A 21,582-nucleotide genomic window follows, 5' to 3' on the forward strand; every position below is an offset into this window, starting at 1 on the left:
CAATCAAGTTATACAGCTTAACTTCTTAATTTCTCATCTTGTGTCTTCTCACAATTTAACCCTTAGGATCAGGAATCATTTTAGTAAATCTATGCTGCACTCCCTGCAAGGCCTTCCTAAGGTGTTGTGCACAGAACTGTTTACAATATTTTAGGTGTAATGTGACTAGAATCTGTATAGCTGGAACATGACTTCCACTGCCTTGTGCTCCTCTTGACAAGAGCATAATTTTCTCTTGCTTTTCATGCCATTTTTAAAAATTAAGGGGGCACCTGGATTTGAACCAGGGACCTCTTGATCTGCAGTCAAATGCTCTACCACTGAGCTATACCCCCTACTGGTAAGAGTTGGGATGATGGGACTCTTACAAAATATAGCTTTCTCACGTGCAACATCTTTTTGGCATTTTTACTGGATAAAAAGACATTTCTCGTAAAAATTTTAGCATTTTTCGAAAATATTTTTGAAATAAAAATTACAGGGACTTTTTTTCTCTTTTAACCCCTTCAAATAAGTCTGTTTTACTGTACCTCAAATTGTTTTCTATTTCAGGTAATATAAGATATTATTACATCGCAATTGTTTTTACAGCGGGCAGGGGGGATGCAGGAGGACATGGAAAGGCCTAGGGTACTTTGAAGTGACATAAGGACATGGAGCGGGAATGGAAGGCATGGAGGGATATGGTGGTTTCATGGAGTGCATGGGTAAGACTTTTTAAATGTACCTTTCAAAAGGTTTCCAAATTCAGACTGTTGTTAATGACTTGCTGGGTAGCCGTGAATCAGGATTCCTTAAGAAACTGGCCGGACTCCACATAAATTGTAGGGGGGGAATGGGGGACTGGGGTATCAGATATCTACCCTCTCAATGTGACCGATGTGTTCAGGAGTCAGGTTGCAGACTTTCTTCTCCCACCCTTATTGCACCTTGGAGAAAAGGCCAGGGATTGAAGAGGGAATCAGCATGTGCCTGCCCTTTCTGAAGACTCCTGGATTTGATCCCACTCAGCAAAAATAAGGTCCTGAGTCAAACCAAGAGGTAAAAACAGCAAATCCTAGAACATCAGAAATAGAACAAATAGGCTATTTAGCTCTTTAAGTTTGATCTGCTTTTCAATTATATCATGGCTGATCATCAGCCTCAGCTTTACCTTGTCATTGTAAATATTGGCCCAATCTGCTCAAACTCTCTTTATGGAACAATATTCTCTTCCCAGAAACTAGTCCATTGAATTTTCATTGCACGCTTTATAAGGCAAGTATATCCTTCCTTAGATGAGGAAACCAAAACAGTAAACAAACCCTCTAGTTGTAGTCTCAACAGGCTGTAATTCCAGTCATGTTTCTTTGCATTATATGTAAAATCCTTTTGTATTAAAGGCTAACATACTATATGACTTCCTAATAGCTGACTCTTTCTGCATGTAAACTTTCTGTGATTCATATACAAAAGCCCCTATGCCCCTCTGATTACAAATATTCCCAGTCCCTGACCATTTAAGAAAAATGCTGCTTTTCCAACAAAAGTGTGCCTTCATTTTTCTCCCATATTGTACTACATGTGCCACTTTCTTGTCCGCTCACTTAACCTGCCAAAATCCTTTTGCAGTCTCTTTTCATTTTCCTCACAGCTTACTTTCTCATCTAGCTTCATAGCATCAACAAACTTGGACAATTACACCCAGTTCCTCATCTATACATTGATATATATATAGTATATATATTTGAAATCCAAGCACTGATCTATGTCATATTCCACTATTTACAGGATGCCAACCAGAAAATTACCTGTTTATTCCAACAGAGTTTTTCTGTCCTTTAACCAATCCTTAATCCAAGCTAGTATATTACCCTCAAGTCCCATGACTTAATGTTGTATTATAATCTTCTGTATTGTACCTTTGATAATCATAATACATTGCATCAACCTGTCAGTTATGAATTCAAATAGCTCTAAAAGTATTGTCAAACAATATTTCCTTTTTGTAAAACCGTATCTCAGCCTCAATGAGGATCACATTACTATTTATATTCTCTTGGTTTTGAATAAATAACTGACATTACCTATTTACCAATCCTTGTTGTATATTTATGGTATATTTATAATGAATAAAATAACGGAAATGATGGCAGCATGATTATTGAAGATTTGAGTGAGAAGCATACAAATCTCAACTCTTTCACATCTAGCAATAGAATGGGTGTGGAAGGGAAATAACTATAAAGTACTCACTGTGTTAAATGATTCAGAAGCATGTCTGAATCATCTACAGTATGCCTTCATTCTGGGACATTGCACCTCACTGCAGGCAGCACGCTCCAGCTCCTGGAAAAACCGTTTAACTCAGGAAAGTAGATTAAACCTTTCTGTTTCACAGTTTGTGCAACAACTGACATTAAATAGCTGAATGCAGTAGCTCAAACTTTAAGCAGAATTCATAACTGCTTCAAAACTTCTCTTCAGGAGATTGGAAGGAGAATAAACATTGCACACGGGGCTAGGGAAGGAAAGACCATCCAATAACAGCTTCCTTCGGGTTTTAACAGCTTGAAGAAAGCAATATTGTTTTTTCTCTGTTTAATTCTACCTGTCAAGTTGTCAGTCCCTTTTCTTGCCAAAGTCACTGTTTTATAGCCAGAGCTTAAGCTACTCCCAAGAAAGTGGAAAAATCTCAACAGTGCTAGCATTGCAGTCAAGCAACAACCTATGACCAACTATGGCTTTGGTCATTTAAGGTACCAGAACTCAGGGAGCCAAAACAAGGGCTGCAAAATGACAGAAAAGATATCCCTGTTCGAGATAATCTTAATAATCCTGTGCAAAGCTACAGGATGACCACAACATTTCCAATATTCAAGGTAACAGACCTCCTGTCTGAAGTTACTTTGTTCTGACAGTGCGCAGAGCTGTTTTATTTACTCAATACTCCTGACCCAGTTAAACATGCCATTAGGATTAAAATTGCAAAAGGAAAAGAAGGCCTCCGTAGACAGAACACTTCAGGTCTGTCAGACAATGACCTTAAAAATCCAGATAAAATATGGTCAACACTCAAAAGATCAATTAAGAATGAAGTTCGACTTCCAAATACGCTGTCTGAAATTCATATCTTTTAGGCAGCAACTGACAGAGATCATTGACCAGTTCATAAGTAGGTGCAAAGACAATGACTGTGATTGTAACTTTACAGCATCAGATTTGACTGGCAAAATAATGGTCGCATCTGCCGCAACAGAAGAATTCCAAAATGACCTCTTGTACCAACCCAAAAGTTATAGTGTGGAAGAACGATTACGAATTGGATACAGGTACAAAGTCATACTAGTGGGTAGACAGAGTACACTGGCTATGTGACATGATAGGTAATACAGGCAAGTCGAGGAAGCAATATGGGCTATGCAGCTTTATACACGCAGCCAGAAATTGCCCAACTTTTAACAAAATATGCATGGTGTTATAATCCAGGTCAGAATTCCAAGTATTTTATGAAGTCAGCCTAGGCCATAAGTTTTCAATTTGAATTTGACTAGGGTAAGCATGAGATGTTTCACTTCAGGTATGATTCAAATGACCTGCTAGGGAGCTTTTATCAAACATAATTTATTTAAAAATAGAAAGAAAATTACCAATAACTTTTACCAATTACAAACAACAAAAAAAATCAACCATGATATTATATAAAATTTATCAGCTAAATACTGTTCCAACTAAACAAATCTTATAAACAAAATTGTAAATATGTATGTTCACATGATACTGGAACTTAGTCTTTCGGTTGGAGAATTGAAGCTTTGACTTCCCAGCTTTGTAAAATCCAACAAGCTTCAAGGTAGAGATAATGCCATTGCTGGCCTATAGCTTTATAGCCAGCAAACCACTGCAAGAGACAGAGGCAATCCTTGCCTCTAGTTACCAGTTAGAAAGCCACAAACAACAAAATTTTCACACCAGGCATACAAGTAGACCTGCTTCAAGCTAGCCAACAGAATTTATAATACCAGGGAGAGAAACACAGCACCTCATTCTACACAGCTTCTATTTTTTAAAAAAAGTCAGCAACAAATATTGAAAATGAAGAATTCTTGGGAGAGGAAAAAAAACTGCCCCACCTAACCTGTCAATCAATCTTCCCACAGTATTTCTAAAGGTCACAATCACCAAGAAATGGCATTAAGCCCAGATTAAAAATAAACAAAACTCCATTTAAACCATTGAAGCAGCAATGAAAGAACATATAAGCAGGCAGCTCAGTGCCTCCTTACAACTGCAGAGAAGATGATTAAAAATACATTGCTTAAAGGCACAGTACGATCACAATGGCAATCAGAGGACATTGAAAGAACCAATGCAGAAAATCAAGGCCAGAACTAGTGGTTCAACATCACGAGAAGCCACAACGAGGGGCCGTACAGGTGCAGCATCCCATTCAATCAAGAGCACATAACAGACATTGTGAGAATAAGATCCATGAAATGTCCAGCCAACTTTTGTGCTCAGATGATGAGGCTAACCAGACCATTGATACACAAAGTGAGCAGAAATTCCACATGGTGTAACATCAATGTAATGGCACAATGGTACCATCAGAAGCCTTTGTCACCTTCCAGATTATATTTCCACAATGCAGGGGCAGCAAAAATTGTATGCAAATCTGGACACCTGTGCAGATACAACCATTCTTCCACTTTGTACGTTAAGAAGTATATATCCACAGAAGTGGCAAGTGATGGTTCAACCAACCACTGCCAAACTCACCAAGTAAAATGGTGTAGAGATTCAGTCCCGAGAATCCATAACATTCAAATGTTGCTACAGCAACTCACACAGGTCAGCCCAGATATTTTACATTATGGGCATCAATGGTTGCAAGATTATTAGCATGAAGGGACCAGTGTTTAGTCACCAACAATGGTATTGTCAAAATAATGGTAAGGACCCCAGACTACAAGGAGCACCATTAGAAACTACATACTTATAATCATCCAGACCCAAAGAATGAACTCTGTTCTCTCTCCACAGATTTTGAGATATTCCAGCATTTTCTGTTTTATGAGAAAGTTAAGGCAGTGGATGCGACACCAATCAAATGGGTTGTTTTCTTTTGGATGGTGCTGAGCTTCTTAAGTGTTGTTGGAGCTGCACTCATCCAGACATGTGGAGAATATATCAGCAAATGACATGGATTTTGATTTGATTTTGATTTATTATTGTCACATGTATTAGAATACAGTGAATAGTATTGTTTCTTGCACACTATGCAGACTAAGCATAAGTACATAGAGAAGGAAAGGGGAGAATGCAGAATGTGGTGTTAGTTATAGCTAGGATGTAGAGAAAGATCAAATTAATGCGAGGTAAGTAAATTCAAAAGTTTGATGGCAGCAGGGAAGAAGCTATCCTTGAGTCAGTTGGTACGTGTCCTCAGACTTTTGTATCTTTTTTCCGATGGAAAAATTGGAAGAGAATGTCTGGGGTGCATGGAGTCCTTTATAAGGCTGACTGCTTTTCTGAAGCAGTAGGAAATGTAGACAGTGTCAATGGATAAGAGGCTGGTTTGCGTGATGGACTGGGCTTCATTCATGACTCTATAGTTTCTTGTGCTCTTGGACAGAGCAGGAGTCATACAAAGCTGTGATACAACCAGAAAGAATGCTTTCCATGATGTATCTGTAAACATCAAAATGTTTTGGAGAGTCATAGCGGACATGCCATTCCCAAGAAAGGAGAGGCATTGGTGGGCTTTCTTAACTATAGCATCAGCATAAAAAGACCAAGATAGGTTGTTGGTGATCTGGACACTTAGAATCATAAAGCCCCCAACTATTTCCACTTGGATCCCCTTGGGAGCATGTCCTCCACTAAGCTTCCTGACATCAATGACTATCTTCTTTGTTTTTTTGACATCAAGGGAGAGATTATTGTGGTTGCATCAGTTCACCAGGTTCTCTATCTCTTTCCTGTACTCTGTCTCATCATTGTTTGAGATCCAACACACTATAGTGGTATCATCAGCAAACTTGAAAATTGAGTTGGAAGGGAATTTGGCCATACAGTCATCGATGTATAAGGGGTATAGTAAGGGGCTAAGGACACAGCCTTGTGGGCACCAGTGTTGAGGATAGTATTGGAGGAGGTGTTGTTATCTACCCTTATTGAATGTGGTCTGTGTATAGGAAGTCTAGGATCCAGTCATAGAAGGAAGACCCGAGCCCTAGGCCATGGAGTTTGGAGATGAGTTTTGTAGGAATAGTGGTGTTGAAGGCTGAGCTGTCATCGATAAATAGGAATCTGACATTGGCATCTTTGTTATCTAGGTATTCCAGGTTGAGTGTAGGGCCAGGCAGATGACGTTTACTGTAGACCTATTCCTGCAGTGGTAAAACTGTAGTGGAACCACACAGTCTAGAGGCCGGAATTGATTCATGCCATGACCAACCTTCCAAAGCACTTCATAATAATGGATGTCAGAGGCACCAGATGATAGTCATTAAGGCAAGCTGCCTGGTTTTTCTGGTAATGGTAGAAATGTTTTGGTGTGTCAGGAAGTGAGTTAGTCACCACAGAATTCCCAGCCTCAGACTGGTTGTTGTAGTTACAGTTTCTGGTTAGTAGTAACCACCAGAATATTAATGTTGGAGGATTCAGACATGGTAATACTTTGAATGAATTAATGCATATCAAGAGGAGACGTTTGGTACTGAACATTGCAATCATCAGTGAACATCTCCACTTCTGATATTATAATGGATGGAAGGTAACTGATGAAGCAACTGGAAATTGTTGGGTCTAGGTGACTACCCTGAGAAACTCCTGTAACATTCTCCTTGTGCTGAGGTGATTTGCTTCCAACATTCACAACCAATTTTCTTTGTGCTAGCTATGAATGCAGCTGCTGGAGATTACTCTTCCAATTCTCAATTTTACTAGGCCCCTTGCTGCCACAATTGATCAAATGCTGCCTTGTTGCCAAGGACGCCTTCACATCACCATGTTGAAGCAGTTCACCCTCTATACTCGGGCTGTTGCGTCCTTCAAGCTGAAGCACTCTGTCAATCCCCTCTGTCCCATGAAGCAGCATGTGACTGGGGCAAATGAGTTGCTGCTGATCCTGTTGTTGCCTCCAGTGTTGTGATTGTTGCTGGTGTGGCAGATCCTGCTGTCACTCCTCAGAGGTCCGGGCCACTGCTGCATCGGTAGTTCTCCCGCTGCAATGAAGGCAGACAACAAGTTGAAGTTGAAACATAGATATGTACGCTTCAAGGCATTTGAAAGTAACTTTGAAAAGTTGAAATTAACACTCAAAATAATGATTTCAGATTGACAGAATTATCCTCAAAATACAAGCTTCACAATTCTGTTCTTTGAAACCTTTGCAACAAGTCAATCTCATTAAACAATGTATCCTCACTGTGCTGTTGCCTTGTACACCCTGGGTGAGATGCACTTGGGGAATGCACAATCCAGGGTTAAAGTTACACATAATCAGATCTTTATATATTGTAATCAGTTTCCTGATAACAGCATGGGAATTCCTCACTTGTATCTGAACTCACCCAAAATAAACCCGGAAGTGGGTGGAATGTTGTCGGGTTCCTGACCCAACTCCACTTTTTGGGGATTTCACCCACATCCGTGCCTTCCCTCCATTCGCTTGTTAGAACTCCACCCGTGAAGAGGATTTTCACCTTAACTGCCTGAGTATATTGCCTGAGTGAGTCCCAGAGAAGAAACCTGAATTCAGAGAACTACACATCAGTTATGGAAGTATCAGGAAAATTGAATAAGAACATAAGAAATAGGAGCAGGAGTAGGCCATCTAGCCCTTCGAGCCTGTCCCGCCATTCAATAAGATCATGGCTGATCTGTCGCTGCTCAGTTCCACTTTCCCGCTTTCTCCCCATAACCCTTAATCCCCTCTCTTATCAAAAACCCATCAACCCGCGTCTTAAAAATATTTAGCGAGGCAGCCTCCACCACTTCAACGGGCAGAGAATTCCAGAGATTCACCACCCTTTGAATGAAGAAATTCCTCCTCAACTCCGTTCTAAACCGCCCCCCTTTTATCTTGAGGCTGTGCCCCCCAGTCCTACTGTCTTTTTTGAGCGGGAAGAGTCTCTCCACCTCTATCCTATCCATCCCATTCATCATCTTATAAGTCTCAATGAGATCTCCCCTCATTCTTCTAAACTCTAACGAGTACAAGCCTAGTTTATTCAGCCTCTCCTCATAGCTCAACCCCCTCAACTCCGGTATCAGCCTAGTAAACCTCCTCTGCACTCCCTCCAAGGCCAAAATATCTTTGCGCAGGTGCGGTGCCCAAAACTGCACACAGTACTCCAGCTGCGGCCTCACCAATGCCCTATACAGCTGCAGCAAGACCTCCCTACTTTTATATTCAATCCCCCTCGCTATGAAGGCCAGCATCCCATTCGCCTTCCTGACCACCCGCTGCACCTGCAAGCTGGGTTTTTGCGACTCATGCACAAGGACCTATCTCACTGCATCAGATTCTCCCAGACTAACCTTCCTTTTTACACCGCTCGGCTAAAGCTTTATGCCCAGGTGGTAACGATGGAAATTTATCTCATGGCTTCAGGCAAATTTAAAAAACATGAGTTTACTGAAATTCTATACCTACATCATTCACACTGACTTAGTCTCCACTGTGCGGGATAGATATCATTAGTACACTAGATCTAATATTTAAGTTGTATCTTCAGGCATGTTTTGGTATTTTCACAAGATAAATACAGATGAGCAAGGCAACTGGGGCCATCCTAGCTCATTTTTCCAGAACGATGCTTCCACAGTAACAAATTGTTTCCTAAATAGTACACCGCTCGACCGGGAATGTAAAAGTACGTCCTTTATAAATCAATGTAATTTATTGGAGATTTACCAGAATCAAAACCAGAAAATTAAAGTGGGATTTATACATCAGACTGAGATACATATTGGCCCAGAATTTGCAGCAGACACAACACTGCACACCATTATTAAGGAATCAATCGGACAGCAACATCTCGTAACTGCACATGTTGGGAATGGGGAAGTTGTTCTCTGAATTGCCTGTTTCCACAGACATTTCATTATAACTGAAGCTCACCAAGAGGCTCAGCATTGAAATACTTGGATGGTGTGAAGTTCCTGTACTTATATGACAGAATGAAACCAAACTCGCTGAAGTAAGTTAGGGCTTGTTCATTGCAGTGTAAACAATTTTTTACCTGCACAATAGTCTTAATTAAGTTAAATGGCCGCCCTGGAATGGAAAATGAATGTTTAAAATTTTGAGTCTAATTGCCTTAGAATTTAATATTGATGGAGATCTTATAAAATAAAATGTTCAAACTTATTCAAATGTTTTTCAATCTCTTCTTATCTCCCTTTTAATCTTATATTTATTCCCCTCGCTTTATTTCACTTACTGCAAGCAATCTGTATTCAATGTACTAATCCAGTTCCTGGTTAAGTCTCTGCTTACTTCGGGAGGCAGAGCTCATGATATACAACCTGTCCACATCCATTCACATTGACTGATACTCCACTGTGCGGGTAGATATTATGAGTACACTAAATCTAATATTTACAGTTGTATCTTCAGGCATGTTTTGGTATTTTCACAAGATTAAGACTTATCCGGATAGCCACATGAAAAGACTGGGAATGGAAGGATACAAACAAATGGTCTAGTTGGATGCATGAGTGGCGCAGGCTTGGAGGACCAAAGGGCCTGTTTCCTGTGCTGTATTGGATTGTTCTTTGTTGTTCTTGTTCTTTATTGACACACAAACGTGTACTCACCTCATCTATATAACTGTAGCATGAGACAGAGTAGGTCCCGTGCTTATTCTTTAATCTTAACTCTCATGTGCACATCTGCATTCCTGCTCTCTCTCACGTGAGAGAGAGAGCAGGAACGCGTGCGTAAGAGAGAGAGCAGGAACGCGTGCGCACGAGAGAGCAGGAATGCACGTGAGAGAGAGACAGAGAGCAGGAACGCATGCAGGTGAGAGAGAGCAAAGCACTTATTCCCTCTGTGCAGGAATGTAGGTGCTTTGGATTTCGGAGCAGGAGTAGGCCATTCAGCCTTTCAAGCCTGCTCTAGCATTCAATAAGATTATGGCTAATCTAGTTATGGTCTTTGCTCTACTTTCCCGTTGGGGAAGGTTCACCTAACTCTAGACTCCTTTATCTACCAAAAATCTGTCTAACTCTATTTTAATGACACTGCCTCCACTGCTTTCTGGAAAAGAGAATTACACATTCTAAACATCCTGAAAGAGTCAACATTTCTGTTGCTTTCCACCTTATTTTTAAACTGTTTTCCCTAGTTCTAGTTTACTCCATGAGTGGAAACATACTATCATGTAGCCTAAGGATCTTATACATGTCAATAGGACTACCTCTCATTCTTCTAAACTCCAATGGGTATAGGCCCAACCTGTTCAACATTTCTTCATTAGGTAAGCCATGAGGGAAATTGAATGGCATCTCTCACTGCATCAGATCCTCCCATTGACAAGCTATTTGCCTTCCTGACCACTTGCTATACCTACATACTGACATTTTGTGATGACATACCAAGATACTGAGATTCTACAATCTCTCTCCATTAATAAATGTATACTGTTTTTCTATTCTTCCTGCAACAAGTTCACATTTTCCCAACTTATACTGTATCTGTCAATTTTTTTGTCCACTTACTTAATCTGTCTATATTTTTTGAACCTTTGATGATTTTCTAACTCCTCTTGACAACTTACTTTTCTACCAATCTTGGTGTCATTGGCAAATTTAGCTACCCTACATTTAGTCCCTTCATCCAAATTATTGATGTAGATTGTAACTATTTGAGTCCACTGCACTGATCCCTGTGGCACTCTATAATTTACAGCTTGCTAACCAAGAATGTTTGTTTTTTAAATCACAATAGGCAGAATCCACACAGTCTAATGAAGGAAAAACTGTGTTTGACCAATACATGTAAGTTTCTTGTGACTGTAACTAACAGGTAAGTAAGGAGGAACTAACAGACATGGTATATTTGGATATTTAGGTTTCTATAAAGCACCGCTCATTAACATGCCCACAAGACAAAGACTCATGGGACGAGGGTAATCTATTAACATAGGTTGAAAATTGATTAACAGATAAATTATTGGGAATAGAATAAGTGGGTCAATAGTTTGAATGGCAGACTATAACTGGTGAAGTGCTCCAAGGATCAATGCTTGAGCACAGATTTTTCCAATCAATATCAATAACTTGGATGAGGGGATGGAGTCTAATATGTACAGGCTTGCTGGTGATATAAAGCTTCTTGGGAGGTGGGCATCACTGCACAGGCCGGCATTTATTGCCCTCCCTAATTGCCCTTGAGATGGCAGAGGTGAGTCCCTTTGAACTGCTTCAGTCCATGTGGTGTAGCCACACGCAAATTGCTGAAAGGGAGGAAGTCCAGGATTTAATCCCAATTAGAATGAAGAAAAGTCAATATATTTCTGAGTCAGGATGGTGGGTGGCTTGGCAGGGAAATTGCACGTGGAGGTGTTTCCATATAGCGGCTGCCCTTGTCCTTGCAGATAGTAGTGATTGTGAATTGAAAGATGCAGTTAAGGAACCTTAGTGAGTTCCTACAGTGAATCTTGTAGATGGTACACACACTGTTGCTTCTGTTCGTTGATGGTGAGGGAGTGAATGTTTGTGAATGTACCAATGAAGCAGGCTGCTTTGTTCTGGATGATACTGAGCAACTTGAATGTTGCTGGAGCTGCACTCATTCAAGCAAGTGTAGAGTAGTCCATCACACTCCTGACTTGCACCTTGTGGATGGTGAACAAGCTTTGGAAAGTCCAAAGGTGAGTTACTTGCTTCAGGATTCCTAGCTTACGACCTATTCTTATAGTTACATATTTTTATGTTAGTCCAGTTCAGTTTCTGGTTAATGGTAACCCCCAGGATGTTTATAGTAGGGGATTCAGCAATGGCAATGACATTGAATGTCAAGAGACAATGGTTAGATTCTCTCTTGTTGAAGATAGTCATTGCCTGGCACTTGTGTGGCACAAATGTTACATGCCACTTTTCAACCGAAGCCTGGATATTACAGGAAGGATGCAATCTCACCAGAGTCCGTACAGAGGAGATTTATATGGATGTTACCAGGAATGGAGAATTTTAGCTATGAGGAAATATTGACTAGACTGGGGTGGTTTCTTAGAAATACAGGATTGAGGGAGATTTAATTGAGGTATATAAAATTAAGCAGGGCCTTGATCAGAAAGACCTATTTAATTTGGCAGATAGATCAATGACCAGGGAACACATATTCAAAGTAATTGGATTCATTGAATCATAGAACCCCTATAGTGCAAAAGAAGGCCATTTAGCCCACACTGATCACAAACCCACCCAGGCCCTATAACCCCATTTTTTTTACCCTGATAGTCCGCCTGACTAAGGGGTAATTTAGCATGGCCAATCAACCTAACCCACACATCTTTGGAGTGTGCGAAGAAACCAGAGTACCTGGAGGAAACCCACGCAGATACAGGGAGCTCATGCAAACTCCACACAGGCAGTCACCCTCGGCCAAAATTGAACTTGGGTACCTGTTGCTGTGAGGCAGCAGTGCTCACCACTGTGCCACCATTCAATTCGAGGGGACTAGAAAAATATTTTCACCCAGAAAGTGGTTGGAGCCTTGTACTCACTGCCTGAAAGTATGATAGAGGCAGAAATGCTAATCACATTTAAAAAGTACTTGGAAAGAACTTAAAGTGCTGTAACCTACAAAGCTCCAGGTTAAGAACTGAAAGATGGAATTCAGCTGGATGGCTCTTCTTTTGCCAGGACAAACACAAAAGGCTGGATGGCCCCTTCAATGCCATAAATTTCTATAATTCTATTAAAAATATGAAAAACAGAGTTGAATACACTTCAATCGTACAGTTCAGATGCCTTTGTTAGGCTTCCTTGTACTTCTGTTTCAAGTTTAAGCACGTCTAAATTTTTGATTGGATTACTGACTTATAACTCCACATGTTACGGCATTTCAGCTGATGTTTCGCACAAAATGAAGGCAGGCTGGGCCAAAACCAAATGTTACCTGATGGATCGTCTGGGGACAGTCGTTTGAGGAGCGTGAGTTATTGCAGCCCGAAAAGTGATTGGGATGTAGTGATATTTGTGGAATATAAACTACCTTATGAACTTCAGAGCCTCTGGATATTCTGGCTCATTGTTGTACTGATTGTCTTAAGCTGTACCAATGGGAGTTGTGCATTAAGACTTCCAGAACAATGTTAGCCCAAATGTTTGCTCACATTTGGCAGGCCACATATGTGATGTTAATAACAAGGGATCATTATGTATGTTGGTCAAAGAACTCAGTAAATCCCTGTTTACTCCAGTACTACAAGTATCCACAATAAATAAGGCCACCAACTTTGTGACCTTTGCAATAAATGAATGCAATCACAGGCCATGATCCTCAAAATCCTATGCAATAAAAACAGCATTTGGCCATTTCAGAATGCAATCTCCAAAAGACTAGTAAAAAACCTTAACTCTTTGTACGTCAACCAGAATTTGATTTATTATTTCAACATAAAAGACAGTCCTATTGATAGGTGTAGCTTGTTTGTCAGATGATAATATAATTTAACCCATTGACAACAAAAACTTCCACAATAAAGTAAATTGTCTTTTTCAGTGGAAAATGGAGAAACTGGGCTTCAAATCAAATATATGCTCCCTTTGTGCAAATATCCTTACAAGAAGCACCGAAAAGAAAAATTACCCATGTAATACAAACTGTACTAGATTCAAAACTATCGTAATGGCTGTACATTCTCATCAGTCACCAGGGACTGAGTTTTAAAGAAATGGGGTGCATTGTTGGTGACACAGACATAAGTGTAAGAAGCATGAGATTGATATGCTATACAGCCAAAATACATATCATCTTCTGTGGAGAGAAACAGAATTAATTTTGTGGGTTTAAAAGACCCTGTGGAGAAGGGTCATTTCTCATAGAATAGAATCATAGAATCCAGACAGTGCAAAAGGAGGCCATTCAGCCCATCAAGTCTGCACCACCCACAATCCCATTAGAAACATAGAAACATAGAAAAACTACAGCACCAACAGACCCTTCGGCCCACAAGTTGCGCCAAACATGTCCCTACCTACTAGGCATACCTATAACCCTCTATCTTACTAAGTCCCATGTACTTATCCAAAAGTCTCTTAAAAGACCCTATTGAATCTGCCTCCACTACCACTGTTGGCAACTGATTCCATGCACCCACCACCCTCTGAGTGAAAAACTTGCCCCTGACATCTCCTCTGTACCTACTCCTCAGCACCCTAAATCTGTGTCCTCTTGTGGCAACTATTTCAGCCCTGGGAAAAAGCCTCTGAGAGATCAATACCTCTCATCATCTTATATACCTCTATCAAGTCACCCCTCATCCTTCATCTCTCCAAGGGGAAAAGACCGAGCTCTCTCAACCTATCTTCATAAGGCATGCCACCCAACCCAGGCAACATCCTTGTAAATCTCCTCTGCACACTTTCTATGGCTTCCACATCCTTTCTGTAATGAGGCGACCAGAACTGAGCACAGTACTCCAAGAGGGGTCTGACCAGGGTCTTATACAGATGCAGCATTATCTCCTGACTCCTAAACTCAATTCCTCGATTGATGAATGCCAGTACACCATACGCCTTCTTAAACACAGCCTCTACCTGTGAAGCTGCTTTGATCATCCTATGAACCCGGACACCAAGATTCTTCTGATCTTCCACACTGCCAAGAGTCTTACCCTTAATATTATAATCTGTCATCCTATTTGATCTGCCAAAATGAATCACCACACATATATCTGGGTTGAAGTCCATCTGCCACTTCTCTGCCCAGTCTTGCATTCTATCAATTCAGGCCCTATTCCCATAACTCCTCATATTTACTCTTCTAACCCTGCTGACACTAGGGTTAATCCAGCATGGCCAATCAACCTAACCCGCACACCTTTGGAGTGTGGGAGGAAACTGGAGCACCCAGAGGAAGCCCACGTAGACACAAGGAGAATGCCCCACAGACAGTGACCCGAGGCTGGAATTGAACCTGAACTTCTGGAGCTGTGAGGCAGCACTGCTAAGCACTGTGCCACTGTGCTGCCCAAATTTAGACCCAAAATGTTGGGGCAATTTTGCACCCGTGTTCACTGTCAATGAGAATGGTGACATGGGTACAAAATCTCACGAGAAGGGGAATCATGATTCTCACTGGCGAGATCGTGTTTCCTGATTCAGCCCTCCCTTTAATGCTGACGCCTATTTAAATATATTTTAATACATTTGAATCTGTTTAAAGGGCCTCTCTTTCACAAAATTCCACCCCCCCACCCCCACAGGATAATGAAACCTCACTGACTTGCCATCGTGTTAGCAAAGTTCACAACAGCCTTGTGAGTCCGAAGATGGATCCCACGGACAGCATCTAGGTAGGTATAGCACGTGGGAGAAGTACATGCCTGTGCAGTGCCCTGGCCCTGGCATTGCTCCATGGCACAAGCTGGCAGTGCCAAACTGTGCTGGAGCAGTGCTGGTGGCATGGGCCTTCTGAGCAGCCTCCTAGGAGAGGTTGCCCTTATGTGTGTAGGGCACTCTGAGGGGGGAGAATAGTGGTTGTGGTGCGGGGTGGGATTTACCCTGATATCTGTGGAGGAGAGGGTGGCGGTGGGACAGCCCCATCGCTTGTATTGTGATGAGATGGGGGAGATACTTATGAGGGACTCTTCTGTGTCTGGAGTTGGGGGGAGAGTGGGGGGCATTCACTTTCTGTGGAGCCAATCTTGCCAGCTTTATCAGACCCTGCCCCACCAGTGTAATGGTGCAAGTGCCATCCGCTTTATTTTTTTCAGACTACCTGAGAATCCAGATGAAAAACTCTCTATGCAGCTGGAAAGCAACATGTCGGTTTTTATTCAGAGCCTGACAATTTGGGAAAATTCCACGTGTTAACTCTGTTTCTCTTTCTACAGATGCTGCCAGACCTGATGAGTTTATCCAGCATTATCTGTTTTGATTTTGGTTTTCCAACATTCACAGTAATCTGCTTTTATTTGCATCATCTTGCAGTTAGCATTAGTTTCACCAAGCTATTCAACGATCTGTGATTTTTTTTGTCTTAATTCTTGCTAAGCATTTTTGAATAAGGAACTATTTCAATTGTTTGGTAATGAATAACGCATATCTCTTATTCATTTGTTTTCATCTTCAATTAAAAACACATAATTATGAACATGCATGCAAAACTTGCTTGGCTGGCTAAAAGTCATTTTTGCTGTCCCTTTGCTGGTTTTGAGGATCTGGGGTTAAAATTAACATGGAGAACCTCACAGACAATAATTTCCAAACTGTTGCTCGAGTCTTATGCAATTTGCCATAGAGACAATCAGGTTTGAAGGTTAAAGATGTGGCTCAAACGTGGGAGGCAGGAGTTTTGATTTATGGGAGACTGGAATCAGTAATGGGAAAAAATGGGAATTGCTCTGGTGGGATGTGCTCCAATTAACTAGGATGTGACCAGTGTCCTGGTGAATTGAATAATGGGATGTCAGTCACTGCATTAAACCAATGAAACAAGAGTAGGAGTATCCAGAAAGAAAGTACATTCAAAAGCAGTCAGAGAAATGTCAAAACAGAATCACGATTTGAGTAAAATAAACAGAATGGATGAGGAAGGGATAGAAAGTTTAACAATGGTAATGGGACATTCCTGACTAAGGCAACATGAGAAAAAAATAGCAAAAACAAAAATTAAAGCTCAACTATTATCTCTGAGTAGGTGAAGCATTTGTAGCAATTTGAAGCATCTGGTCCAGGACTATTTGTTTATGGTCCTGGACCAGAATCCCAAATTGCATTAGGAAGCTAGGCTAGACCCAACGATTTTTGTATTTTGCCATAAATGTGAGGATGCTTCACTCCAGGAATCATTCCATGACAAATTATAGATCTTTTATAGTAAAGCAAACTTTATTTGATAATACAATTTAAGTAGAACTCTATAAAAATTAAGCAGCTTAACTTTTAATAGTTGAACCATAGTTAAAAAATGAGGTTTAATTTCTAACTCATCACTGTTTCAGTTCCAAATCAGCAACATTCTCTTACAGACTTAAATTTCCATCCTAAATACAGTTAGCAACCATAATTATACTTGCTAAGGAGTATAGACTATCTTGAAGCCATCAGAAAGATTTTGAGTTTCAGAGCAGCTTTCAAACCTCTGTCTTTAAGCAAATCCTAGACAGGCTGAAAGCTGTTTTTCTTTGTTACATACCCAGCTCCTCCCCCTTAACCACATTATCACATGACCTGATTAATCAACCTAATCAAAAATGCCAGGGCAAATCTTTATCTATAAACAAAAATCCATTAGCCCTATCTTAGTGAACACTACATGGCTAAAATTAATAATTATTCTGCTCTTCCAGCATCTGAGCTGTCTACCCCAAACGTACTGACTGCCCAAATGTATAGATATATTTTATATATATATAATCATGAGCAATGTGAGCTTTGTGGATAGGGAGCCAGTCTGCTCCACCCAGCATCAAACAAAGGAAAGCCTTTGCAGGTCTTAATCTCTCATAATGGTGTGATTGGCTAAAGCATTAGAAGTTCTAATGCAATGGTTTTGACAAGAGGGCTTGTTTATCAATCTGAAACCAATATTTCAGGTAACAAAGGAATCCTGGCTTCAATTAAAATACCTCAAGATTTCAGCCTTCCCCATCATGGAATATTGATTTGGAAAAATAGAGCATTTTACAATCAGTCAACCTCCCCTCAGAAGACATAAGACATAAGAAATAGGAGCAGGAGTAGGCCATCCAGCCCCTCGAGCCTGGCCCGCCATTCAATAAGATCATGGCTGATCTGTCGCTGCTCAGTTCCACTTTCCCGCCCTCTCCCCATAACCCTTAATCCCCTCTCCTATCAAAAACCCATCAACCCGCGTCTTAAAAATATTTAGCAAGGCAGCCTCCACCACTTCAACGGACAGAGAATTCCAGAGATTCACCACCCTTTGAGTGAAGAAGTTCCTCCTCAACATTCTGAACAGAATGAACATTCTGACTGAGTTCTGATTCTGTAATCTGGATGGATTGGTAGAGAGCAAGAAAATCAGGGTAGTTTAAATTGAACCTTCCCTCTATCCAGCGCACCCACTCCCCTCAGCCAGAGAAAGCTTCATCCTTGCATCCAGTCTGCCCATCACTGTCAGAGGGAGATTGAGAAGATTGTGTGTATGAGGAGAGTTTGTATGTGTGGAAGATATTAGAGTGTATAGTGATTGAGATTATGCATAAAAGCTCAGTTGATTGTGGCCTAAAGTGTGTACAAACATTGCATCAAGTTCCGAATTGGAACTAAAAAAAAACTTGGCCAGACTCTGAGCCAACAGCACTGTTGTCTGAGTAACAATGTGAATAAGCATTGTAAGCATTATGGTTTGGTGGCAAAAGTAGAGTGCTCTGGTTCAAAGTTTTCTAAAATGGAATGCTAAATGGCACTTTAGTGTAAGGGTGGATGAGCAACATTTTGTTTTTCCTCAGCTCTCTGTATTGTATTTCTTGGGGATTAGTGTTTGCATCACAGAGAAAAGAACCAGCTAATTATACTCTTTGTACCAATCTCATTACTTTCAGGGCAGCCTGAGTGAGCAAGTGGCTATCTGTAGTTTAAGTGTTCTCTCGTGATATTTTGGACCGACGAATATTACTGCAGTTGATTATGTAACTGGGCTGAAAAAGTCAAGACGTCCTGTGTCAGCAGCTAAATATTGAAAGAATGAGTTTGAAACTGCCCATCTGCTGTATTTTCTGTGACATCACAATATCATTTTAAACTCTCATTTACTGTTGAATAAAATGAGATGTGGTCAATCAATGGAGTGTCGTTTTTAGAAACTTAAAACAAACTTTCATCAAGGGTATGTGCTGAATTTTCCTTTCATATTCTGGCAAATTTGTTCCCACCAGGAGTGAATACTGGCGAGAGAGGCATGACATCATTGGGGCTGGAGTATCATGTCACTGGGAGTATCATGGGTGGCCCCAGAAATGAAAGGGAGCGCAGGGCCCCACGAAATGTAAGTCTGCACTGATCATGGGGAGTAGCAGTGTTGAACTGTACAGTTACCCTGTATCATCTCAGTGTTTTAAGTCTGTGGAGATTTTGTCTCAGATTTTGCAGGCTGACCTGGATTTAGTCTAGGATTTAGGGATATCTTACCAAAACCTGTAATTTGATATCACAATGACTTTTTATTGACTTTTCCTTTCTAAATCCCACCCCCTTGTCAATCACACAGATCTTGTATCCAGGTAGAAATGCTATTTCTAGACCACTAAACTCAATTTTACTTTGGAATTAAATAGATAGTTTAATGTATAACCCTTTTAAAACCTGTGAGACTTGGACACTAAACAGTTTACCCTCCAGTCACCACAGATGGTCTTGCCATTGTCTACACGTTCTACATTGTCTACACTTCCCGCTGCCTCGGCAAAGCAGCCAGCATAATTAAAGACCTCACATACTCCGGACATTCTTTCTTCCACCTTCTTCCGTCGAGAAAAAGATTCAAAAGTCTGACGTCAGATACCAACCGATTCAAGAACAGATTCTTCCTTGCTGCACATTAAGTTGATCTTTCTGTACACCCCAGCTATGACAGTAACACTACATTCTGCACTCTCTCATTTCCTTCTCTATGAATGGTATGCTTTGTCTGTATAGCACACAAGAAGCAATATGTTTCACTGTATACTAATATATGTGACAATAATAAATCAAATCAAATCAAATCAAAACAAAAGAACTTGAGAACATCTTGCATCAACTTCCCAGTAAAACATTTAACTTTTAACAACCAAAGTGATCATGTGTGTGTGGTTGTTTTTGCCATTGAGTGTGCTACATGCTAATATTGAATGTTTCTGGTGTGTTTCTCTCAGATTAAATGGATAATAAATCTTACCTTGTCAATAGGGAAAGATCTGTGATGAAAAATCCCTGTGGATTAGTCAACAATTGTTAAGATAATTTTAGAACAAATTGCTATCTCTTCCCCAGTGCCAATTTCTTGATGTTGGCTGCAAGGCCATGCTTCTATTAATCAGACCTGACTACCTAAGGCAACTTGAATCAAGTATCTAAGCAGCTTCAGAAACACAGGGGATGCTTGTGCTTGAGAATAGAAACCTTTGCAAATTCACATTTCTAAGATGTATTGTTAAATTGATCTAATAATATGTTTGAGTAAATCATTACCACTGCGGGAAAACTTGAACTCCAGTTATAAGAAAAGATCTGGACAGTAAGTTTAGCTTTTATGGGGAAGATTTTCCTTTCTCTATCTCCTCAATTATATCTGTAAATTCAGCAATAGTGTGAGAAAAGTTGCTTAATAAAAGTCCACGACTTAACGGTTGAGGTCAGCCTGCTCTGCATTTTGGATGGATCTTCATTTTAGTGCGTTCTACTTCAGTAAGAAACATTGAAAAGCAATAAAGCTATAGTCACCCGGACAACTTTGATGTTGATCTGGGCCAGTAGCACTGCATAGCCCACCCACAGATCGTTGATGGCATAGTTTTGGAGGTGTCCATTTCCAGTGCTCATTAGCCACAGCAAGAAAAAGCTAGAAACAAGGTGGGCACTCAATTTTGTTTTTGTTTGTTGAGGGTTTTGAGCATTGAAACTTCCTTAATTTCAAGTCCATGTGACTGCATGCTGTCTTTATATTACTTCCATGCTGATATAAGCAGTTTCATCTTGACTTGAGGTTTTTCTGCAACCTGTTGCCTCTTTGGTAAATTGCATCTACTTTCAATAACAGCGAAGGGGAAATAGGGCACGAAGGGTTTCCAAGAGGTTAAAATATTGTTATGATTGAGGTTGACATGAGGAGCAGGAGGGTGAATGATGTTTGTTTGGTTTCGATGTCACACATGTTTTCTTTTCCCTTTGGAGAGTAGTGGACAAGTGTTGGAAGATTTCATATCCTGAGCATCAACCTGTTTGAATTGAGTCATGAATCTCCTTTCCTGCCCAATAAGTTCTGAAATAAAACTTGAATTTGCAGCTTCTGGCAGGAGTGCCAACACCTTCAGTTAATATGTATTGTGTTGAATCTACTATGCGATGTATAGCTACCTTAGATTACCTTGCCAATGTCAAAGCTTCCCTGCTGTGCGATAACACACCTCAGCTCCTGCAGGCAATGGTCACATTGGTGGCCCCAGGGACCATCAATCTGGTCAGGAGAAAATGACTCATGATCCTCAGGCCTGGGTATTCTGCTGCAGAGGGGGCGCGATTTCACCATCTCTGAAGTTAAGGATGTAATGGGAAGGTGCCTCCTCGTTACAGATATACTGTAAAAGAACGTTCCACTCCAGTTAATAAATGTGCATGCCTCGTCCCAGAGTGCTGGTCAACTGGCAGTCCTTCAGCAGCTGCTGGCCACACAGGTCAGTCACTCTGGGCGGTGAT

General features: G+C 40.7%; 1 non-coding gene across 1 annotated transcript; it reads right to left on the reverse strand.

Annotated features, from left to right (window-relative positions):
• Positions 1 to 263: 263 nt before the first annotated feature.
• trnac-gca (transfer RNA cysteine (anticodon GCA)) lies at positions 264 to 335 on the reverse strand. The gene has a single exon. It is a non-coding gene; the product is annotated as a tRNA-Cys (tRNA).
• Between the last annotated feature and the right edge of the window lie 21,247 nt (positions 336 to 21,582).

This window comes from Carcharhinus amblyrhynchos, chromosome 1, assembly GCF_965287045.1.
Source record: "Carcharhinus amblyrhynchos chromosome 1, sCarAmb.v2.hapA, whole genome shotgun sequence".
Lineage (NCBI taxonomy): Eukaryota > Metazoa > Chordata > Chondrichthyes > Carcharhiniformes > Carcharhinidae > Carcharhinus > Carcharhinus amblyrhynchos.